The sequence below is a fragment of the Anoplopoma fimbria genome, chromosome 14, assembly GCF_027596085.1.
Source record: "Anoplopoma fimbria isolate UVic2021 breed Golden Eagle Sablefish chromosome 14, Afim_UVic_2022, whole genome shotgun sequence".
NCBI classification, from domain to species: Eukaryota; Metazoa; Chordata; class Actinopteri; order Perciformes; family Anoplopomatidae; genus Anoplopoma; species Anoplopoma fimbria.
The window spans coordinates 5448196-5458056 of record NC_072462.1 but is presented as its reverse complement, the minus strand read 5'-3'; positions in this window follow the sequence as shown (position 1 = coordinate 5458056).

The window sequence follows — 9861 nt, the reverse complement described above, 5'->3', positions numbered from 1 at the left end:
ATCCATCAGGCTGTAGTAGGTTAGCTCGGTTTGTTCTACTAAAACATTCACTACCACCTTGATTAACTTCAAGCTACACAGTCCTACCGAGGATAAATTAACAAATGGATATGACTGACAGCACTTAGCGTAATTGTGCATCTTGACCCCGTCTCCGCCTTGTATTTCTAATGTCCAATTATGAAACGTTAGAGGTGTGTTTTGTTTGCATTTTGTGATTGATCATCTTGAACAACACATCCTTGATCTCCACAGGACTAGTCGTGCCAAATGAAACTTAAATTGAATCGCAAAAACAAGCTGGATTGTCAATCGGCCTTCAGCTGCACTTAAAGGTCTTGTTATCTGGATTCTTGCTTTCACAAATATGTATTTGACAGTAAACCACCACTTAAGTTTAATTCATTTCCTTGAAAAAAACAACTTAATATTCTAAATGACATCAAATGTGTCCCCCATGCTTTATTTGTGGTTATACAGGTCAGCCATGCATGATTACCGCATTAAGCAAAAATGCGCACTCGGTCTGCAGAAAGTGTTTCCGGAATGAGGCCCCAACAAAGGGAATGCAGACACTGTTCAGTCCGGTGTTTTGTCTGTGGGGCCAAAATAATCCTCCCCATCAGGTCCGGAGATCAGGACATGTGTGTGTGTGTGTGTGGGGGGGGGTTTGTTACTTCAATGCATGATTTACCCATTCACAGCAATGTGTGTGTACATTCCATGTCTGAATGTGCCAAACATACGTACGCACAGATGCCTTCGTGCCTTTGTGAGTATAGTTAGGGCCGAAAAAATTATTCTGCAATTGGATTAAATGTTCACTAGATGGTGGTGTTTCAATACACATGAAAACATGCCGCTGTTAGCAGACATTCACATGTGGTCCCCGTTGAAATAATGCAAGTTGCTTTCTGTCAGATATTAATTACAACAACACATTTCACTCATTTGCCCACCCAATTTAATTATTAGTGGTTGATGGGTAAGCCACTGTTACCACTTCTACCTTTTATATAGTACATTCAGTCAAAGCCTAATTACTACTAAACTAAAGAAATATCATTTCTATATGAATATCATGTAACTTGTGTCAACACAGAGACATATGGCCGGCTCTTATTTTTTTTATCCTGTGTGTCATCAAACTCTCCATGGGATGCAGGATAATTAAGAATAAGCTGTAAGAAACAGACGCTAATAACATGCTCCCACTGAGAAATTCAATGAACTGAGATTAACACACACACACGCATGTATGCAGCTATCTGTTTCCAGAAAAGCAAGGTGGTGATGGAGGGTTTTTTTCATGAACTTGGGTGTTTTAATTGCAGTCACTGCTGTTTGAAAGTAATACTAATCAAGAAAAGTAGCTGATATGAATGCAATGTTTGACATCACATTCATCACAACACGCTTTGCATTTTCTGCAGTTTATGTTGTGTTGCTTTTACAGAAGTTTTCCTGTAGTGTTACATGGTCTTCATATTGCAGTGCTGTTATCATGTTGCATGTTTAACAGTTTTTTAGTAATCATCTAGATATATATTTCTGTTTCTGTAATTGATCCCACTGTCCCTTTTTTTCTCTTTCAGACATTCAATGATCTAGAGCCTTGTGAACAAGCACAATACAACATAGTGTAGAAGGCTGATAAACAAAATGAAATAAATCAAGGTCAAGTGTTGTTGTTCTTATAGCTAGATTAGTTAAATAAGGTTAAATCAGTTTATACCCTCGCCAGGCCATATGTTGTTTTAATATGACAGTGGCCAAAACGACCTATAATGCCTGGATCCACCTAAGGGCTATAGCTAAAGTTCTTTATACAATTTTGTTGACCCGAGTTACAAGTGCGATCCTTGTGCACAATCTGGAAAAGGAGCTAGAGCAAGGTGAAAACATTGAAGCTAGGAGGAATATTTTAGCAGCAGACCGTTTACTAATGAGCTGGGAGGAGCTACTCCAGGCAGAAAACTGAAACTTGATTATACAGCATCCCAGAACCACTTCCAAGGGCAGATGGTCTACTTTTTTTTAATCTGAATGCATATTTTAGAATCAAATTATATATTTTTTGCAATCTCTAGAGTTTTAGAAAAAAAAAAGATATGAAATTTACATAATATGCCCTCACAGTAGATCAAGGTGGAGCTTCTTAAATAGATTGAGAATGAGTGTTTATATTTAGCATAGCATGGATGCCCTGGCCACAAGGCAGCTGAAGCTCTGAAAGTGGACAGAGGTCATTGAAGTCATAAGGGGGAAAGCTAACCAACGAGATTAATCTCTTTATTTATTAAGTCTCAATTATTGAGTCCAAAAAGTCTCACATTAGTTGTTTGTGAGGGTGAGTATGGACCCTCTGTGAAATGTATGGATAAAGTTATTGCTCCTTTAAAAAAAAAGGCATGCATACTGACAGATGTATATTATTGTCATATTATTTTATTCTTTATTCTTTTAATTATAAACCGCAAATTGAATTTGCATAACAGATACCTGGTATCATCAGACTTGCATTCCCTCTAATGGCCATCAGGGGGCGACTCCTCTGGTTGCAAAAAGAAGTCTGATTGTATTAAAGTCAATGAGAAAATGACTATACTTCTCACTTGATTTATAACCCCAGTAAATATTGTATATTGAGTTTATGGTCTCAATCGTTAGTTTCAAGTCTTTCCCAATACAGCATGATGCATGATGCAGGGTATGCTTTAGGGCGTGGTTACCTAGTGATTGACAGGTCGCCACCACAGCGTTGTCCGGTCTGAGAGTCGTAAGTGTTTTTGTCTCAGAACTTTAACTCTTTCAAAGTTTATGAAAAGTTCATTTTAACATTTTGTTTTGCCTCAATATGTCTTGTTCAGCATTAAAAAAAAAGCATAAAAAAAGCATAAAAACCGTTGCCATCAAGGCTTCAAAACTGTAGCCCACAAACAAATGGGTGATGTAATGGGAACTACGTCCACTTCTTATATGGTGTCATCCAATGGCTATGGGGTTTTAATCAAGTGGAAAAAAAGACTCTCATTCATCTTACAAGAAGTCGAAGACAACATCATGAGGAATCTCTGACTATTCAAAGCGAGGAGAGTCTCTGCGTGATAGTGAGTCTTTGCAGTGTTTGAATTTCTTGTCTGCTTTGTAGACATGGTGGCACTTTGCCACCGGCTGCAAATTCACTAAAAGATAAGATCTCTGACACACAGCCAAACTAATGTTGGTGGCACATGTAAGCTTTGAATTGGCTTACTGCTCTGTGTTGCGAGGTTACGTGGAAGGGAGGGACGAGTAATGGCTCAGTGCCTGAGTGAGTAAGCCTATACACTACACGGTGATTGCTTCCTCCCTCTCCTCAGCACCTCCTTCTCCTCCAACATCCACCGATCCCTCCCCCGTCCTCAAGCTCCTCCCATCTCCCTGCCTCTGTGCACCTCATAAATCACCATCTGCAGTACATGTGTTCTGTGTAAGACATGCACACTCACAGCAAATGAGGAAAAAAGAGAAAGAGAGCAATTGAGAATGTGGAGACACTTGGGCGATGTAATGAAGGAGCCAGTTTCTCCTCCACATACCTCTGATGCTCGCTCGCTTGCTCGCTCACTCACTCCCTGAGCTGCTACGCGGACTCCGTCATCAAAACACACAGTGAGGCGTGCTGGCTTGCTCACACTCTGTAGCTAGTGGACACACACACACACACACACACACACACACACTCTCACACACTCACACCACACATTCACTCTCAGTCTCACAGTGAAGCCAACATTCAAGATGCAGCAGCAAGAGAGAATGTCTTCTGATTCAGGTAAATGCTATATTAGATGTGTATCTCTGTCATCCCTCCCTTTCCCTCCATCAATAACCATCTTGTTTCCCCTCCTTTCACTGTTACACTTAATGACACATTCTTGTTTTCTCTCTCTCTTGTTGTTTCCCTTGCTTCTCCCTCCTGTTCTCCCTCTCTGTATCCATCTGTCCATGTTTCCTTTCTGTGTGTTTCTCTTCCTCTTATGAGTACATGTGTTGTGCTATAAGAGTTGATAACCGTGATGATTGTTATTGTAGAAAAACAGGAGGTGTACCTTTTTCCATATGGCATTGCCCGAGGGAGTACATTAAGGTGGAGTAGCTCCTGCTACTACGACTGCCTCACACCCAAAGCAAAGCTGTGCAACTGCATATGGGCTGGAAAATATATTGCATTGTTCTGACCTAGATACAATGACAAAGCTTGTGCTACTTTAGCTGGGCTGCTTGTTTTTCTTAAAATTAAACCATGTATGTGTGTGTTTGAGTTGATTGAGTGATGATTTGAGAGTCCTGTAGAGACAGACGGCACAATTTACACGCTGGATATTCAATTCCTGTAAGACTTTTAAAAAGTGAGAGATGAAAGCAGGTTGTTTGGTTTGTTCAACAGTGGAAATGTTTGTGGTTGGCCTCTGGAGGTTCATAGTTGTCCTTGGTGATGAGGATGATTCCTGCTGGGAAAATGGACTCTGCACACATCTTTCATTGGTTATGTAATTAATTTTATTGGAGCTTGTAAAGAAAAAAGAAAAAAAATCATTGCTGTTGGTCAGGTGTGTTTGTGGTGAGGATTATGACATTTCAAATCAGGATTATAACAACAAACTCGGTTTTTTTCCCCCTTCGTTGCTCAGCATCAAAACTCATTAAGGCTTCTCAATGTGAACCGGAGAATTACAAAAACACGAGAGATGCAAATAATGAGTCTTTGCATGGCGGAGGGAAAGAAATGTAATTTTGACTCGATTTCAACTCTGAATGACTCTGAAGCAAATAATGAGTCTTTGCATCGGAGGGAAAGAAATGTAATTTTGACTCGATTTCAACTTAACAACTGAAATTATGTTTTGGGCTTCTCATTAACAGCTTCTCATTTCATCAGCCGCATTATTCCAAAAAGTGAACACCTACCTGATCTGCTGCTCGACTGACCATGCATTTATTCATGTAGTTATGGTTATTGTTTGGGGGAGGGTCAGGGGGATCATATCCCGGCATACTGTGGGCAAGTAAATCAGATCATTATAAAATAAATAGAACGATGAACAGTATTCATTGAATGCTTAGGTTTGGATTGTGAGCAAAAACTCTGACGGACCCGGATACCACACAACAACCATATTTGCACAAGTCACAGTCATGCCAATGAAAGGGTGATTTATATCTTTGTGCCATTTTGTCTGCAAGCTCAACTTGAAATCATTTGTGTGCTTTCTTGACGCATTACAGCCCATTGGGGTAAAGATGGGGGCTTAGCCAATTGTATTCATTCACATCACACAATACAGCAATGGCTGTTGCAGGCACTCCTGAGAGAAAAGATGTGCACTCTACTAAGTGCACCTTTCTAGTTTTTTTAATGACTCGAGATGAGAGCATTTGCCCCTTTATTTTGGTGAATTTGTGCAGCGCTTCCTGTTATCCATGTCGACCACAGAGCAAATGATCTGTTGTGAGATAATCTTATTGGAAGCCTTTTGGAGGTCAGTCCACCAGAGAAGAAGAAAAAAGCTTGCCGTGGGCAACATAATAAACTAAAAGGAGCTAATTAACTCTTCATGTTAGTTTGACCGCCACTGCTCGCGCCACACCAACAGGTATCACACTGCCTGCCTATAACAAAGAGTTTGTAGTATATCTAACAAAAAGTTATTTCGTATTTTCTGTCCAGCAGAATAAGCCACCAGTGTGCATGCGCAAGCCCCTAAAGTGCAAAACCTGTTTGAGCTACAAACCTTCTTGGTTAGTTTTAGGAAAAGATCGTAGTTTGTGTTGAAGTAATTGGCATGCGTTGTTAATTAAAATAACTATGTGACATCGGTTACATAACAAAGTAAAGTAAAATGAGTCAATGTTCACTGTGGTTTCACATGGGACACCAACAGCGGTCACGGATACTGGAGATAACATTCAGCATGGGACTTTGAGATGGAGAGGCATTTTATGAGAGCTCCCACGGGAGGAGAGCCAAAGATTTTTGGCAGCAATTTCAACACTAAGACTAAGTTTTTGTTGTCTAAAGAGAATCTGATGATGCTGAAGGACTTCAAGACACTTTAGGATGTCCTGCTGACACCTGCCTCTCTGAACCAAAACAAGACCAGCCAGGCAAGCTTGGGTGAGCTGAAACCCTAAGTCACAATCCAACACGTTCACGATGAGGAATGACAGATGAGCCAATCAGATTGCTACATAAACGAGGATCAGCCCAGTCTGACAGGCAACATTTTGCTCTGTGCTTTTTGGGGCTTTTGCAGGAATAAGTGGATGAATACAGCCTGGATACTTTTTCCATATTTGGCAGGTGACCCCGTGATACAAGCTGCACAATGCATCTTTTATGGTCTCGAATCTAAGAATTCATACGACTGAATAAACATTTCACACTCACTTTCTCTCTCTTGGCCTGCCACATGTTTACTTCAGGTTAGGTTAAGACTGAAATAGCAATAGGCCGAAGTTATTATTATCAATGTGCTCTAAAACAGAAACCTTGTACCGAGTTCTTCTTGCGAGTTTGTTTCAATAACTAAGAAAGATACAGAGTTTCAAATTGCCACTCTGAGTTGCACAGTGCTATTTGGAGGAAGACAAAACCTCATGTTGCTGCGGATTCCACGGTGTTGTTTACGACTTACACTTGAAACACCACTCCTGCTCTGACACCTCGCCTGTCACCCATCACCAGTTCCATGCGAGCTCCCAGGTGAAATCATTATCGGCAAATCATTCGGTTCGGGTTGATGCACATCACCTCTGCTGCACTTTAATCTGCCGCACAGACCAACAGCACAACAACACAGCAGCAGCAGCGGCAGCACAGCTCGGAGGTGATTTCGGTACAAATGCATTTCTTGCTTCATTGGCTTCTTGGACAGATGGGCGTTATTAGTAGCACAGTCTCAGTGTTAACAAGGAAGGCATAATTGTACTCTTAAGTGTATTTTATTGGCCTACAGTGGCAATAGCAGGTGGCAAGCAGGATTACATAAAGTGTGTGAGTGGGAAAGAGATAATGTGAAGGAACACTGGGAGGTAAAGTGAGGTAAAGTGTAGACCACCAATAAAATGACTTGTTTAATGCATCAGAAAGGTAAACACAATGCACTCTCAGACTCCTTTAGTTATGCATTCACGCTGCACTCTATCCTGGTTTCCTTTCCTCATGACAATACATTTCTCTGATTGCCTTGGCACAGTTTCTACAACAGTTTGAATGTGAAGAATTCTTAATCAAAGAGCCAAACTGCGCTGAAAAGGACTGGCAACAATGCATTTTCCAAATATGCTGCATTTTTCTACAAGAAGCAGCCAAAAAAAGAAGACAGCTCTGGCAAAGCCTTCGTGTATGTATATGATGAAGCACACACACAACATGTTGACTCCACCAACTGCAAAATAACACAAGAAATCAAATGAATGTGGCTCTAGTGCCGAGTTTGTGTGTGATAGAACTTTTTGCCATTATTGATTCTCGTACGTCATGCCTGCATTCCAACAGCACTCAAATGGATTAGAGTTTGAAGGATTTGTTCTTTTCAGTATAGTGCTCTGATCAAAAGTTTTTCAATGGAACCATCAAATGAACAACAATGTGTGTGGTTGTGATTAAAGTTAGACTGAGGCTTCTCAAAGGTAGCTGCAACTTATGCTCGGTTTTCCTCATGCATGCCAGGGCACCTTTCTCAATTATTGTCCACCCCAAAAAACTATATATTATAAAAACTATATATTCAAAAACTGTCTGCCCTGTCTCCTAAAAATAACACTCCCACACAACAAATCTGCACTGTGAATTGCGAGGGAAAGTTTTTCTGTTATTATTATTTTCGGATCATGTTTGCTTTTGATTTATCACAAATAAATTTCAAATGAGTCCTCGGAAGTTTGTAGGGAGCTTGATGCGGTGGATGAAAACACAGGGCTGCTATTCATGTCTTGCGTGAACGAAGTACATCTGTTGCCTAAACATAACCAAGTACTTTTTTTGCATTTTGTTTTGATAAGCACTTGTTTGAAATGGTTTAAAACTGCCACCGATTGGTCTGGAAGAAGTTTCCCAAGAAACATAATTGAGGGTGCAGTTTAGTCGTATAGGGAAGTCATTTTGTAAGAGACAGGGTTGGACACTGTATAGCGGTCAGAAAAAACTCATTTGCACAAGAAGTTTTTCAACTTCTGTGGCTTTAAGTGTGTGTTATGGTACAGAAAACATGAGTCACCATGAAATCACAGGACAATATATATTTTAATGTTTCTTAATTCAAAAGCTGAAAATCAACAGGAAATTAAATTCAGACTTTTTGCATGATAATCCCAGAATTTAATCCAGTGAGAGGTGCAACTGGTACATGCACAAGTAAAAGCATTAAAAGGTATTGGCTCGCTTGAATTGGCACATATCACAGTAAAAATGAGAATGCTCCAAGAATTAGATAAAGGGAGAATCAGATAAAGAATCTGATCTTTGTCTGATTCTCAGATAAAGGGAGAGTTGGAACTCTGGTTTGTCTTAAAGGGTAAAATAGAATCCTTTACATTACATTACAGTCATTTAGCAGACGCTTTTATCCAAAGCGACTTACAGGAAGTGTATTCAACATAGGTATTCAAGAGAACTACTAGTCACCAGAAGTCATAAGTGCATCTCCTTTCTTAAACAAGCATCTCAAAGCATAAGCCAGAGCAAAAGTATAGTGCAGAGGCAGATTACTACGAAAACAATAATTGCAACAGACTAATCCGAATATAGTAAGTGCTACAAACTACTACGAATAGGATAAGTGCAGTAAACAAATGCAAATTCAATAAGTGCAGCGATCTGATACGAATACAGTAAGTGCAGCAACTAATACTTTAAAGTAACTGAAGCTTTACACAGTATTATGACATTAAACTACACAGCACGTATCAGTCAGATAGAACTGAGACCAAAAGCCCAACACTGCCTGCACTGAGCTTATATTGGAGCTACACAGGTGACAGCAATTGGTCCTGATTGCCTGAGAAGAGAAGAGTCAATGTGGCACCTGAGCCAGAATTTCAAAAAGGGAGGAAATGGATTATTATAATAAACACATTGGAGCCGTTTTGGAGGGAATAGATTCCTCATTTAAAACTTTTCCTTCAGCATCAACAGTTTTTCCCCTTTCAGATAATCAGAAAAAGTAAGTGTTGTCTCCCTTGAGAGAAATTTGTCTTCGGCAAAGTCAAATTCTGCACTATTTGCTTGATGCAAAAGTCCATCATTTCTGAAATAGATACTGTGACAGCCACAATTTAAGGTGTAAACAACATTACTCACATGATTCTCTTGTGTCAGGAATTTTAATTTATTTTCAAATTATTGCTTGGTTTGCCAGTTTCATTTAATGACTGTATTTTATCATAAGAAACTGCACCATTACAACTCAAAGGAAATTTAAACTGGATTATTATTTCATCGCTACGTGTTTCTTTAGTTTGTGATTATCACTGCACTTCCTTTGTCATGCATTATGTAATTTAATAATCATCTCTGCCTCGGAAGGGTCTGACAAAGAATGTTTTTTGCTCCACAGACAAAAAAAAGTCATATTTATTCATTTTTTTAAACCTAATGGATTCATTAGTGTACATTTCAGTCACTCATATCTGATAGTACTGAAGACGATTCCATATTTGAAAGGCAGCTTCAGTATTTTTTAACCTTTTTTTTAACCCTATTTTCCAAAGTTTTTTGTTTTCTACAGCCTTTTAACCACTGGACAAAAAACCCATTATTACCCTAATAATGGGTCTAACATCTGGCTTTTGTTTATAGTGGCCAAAGTTACAATC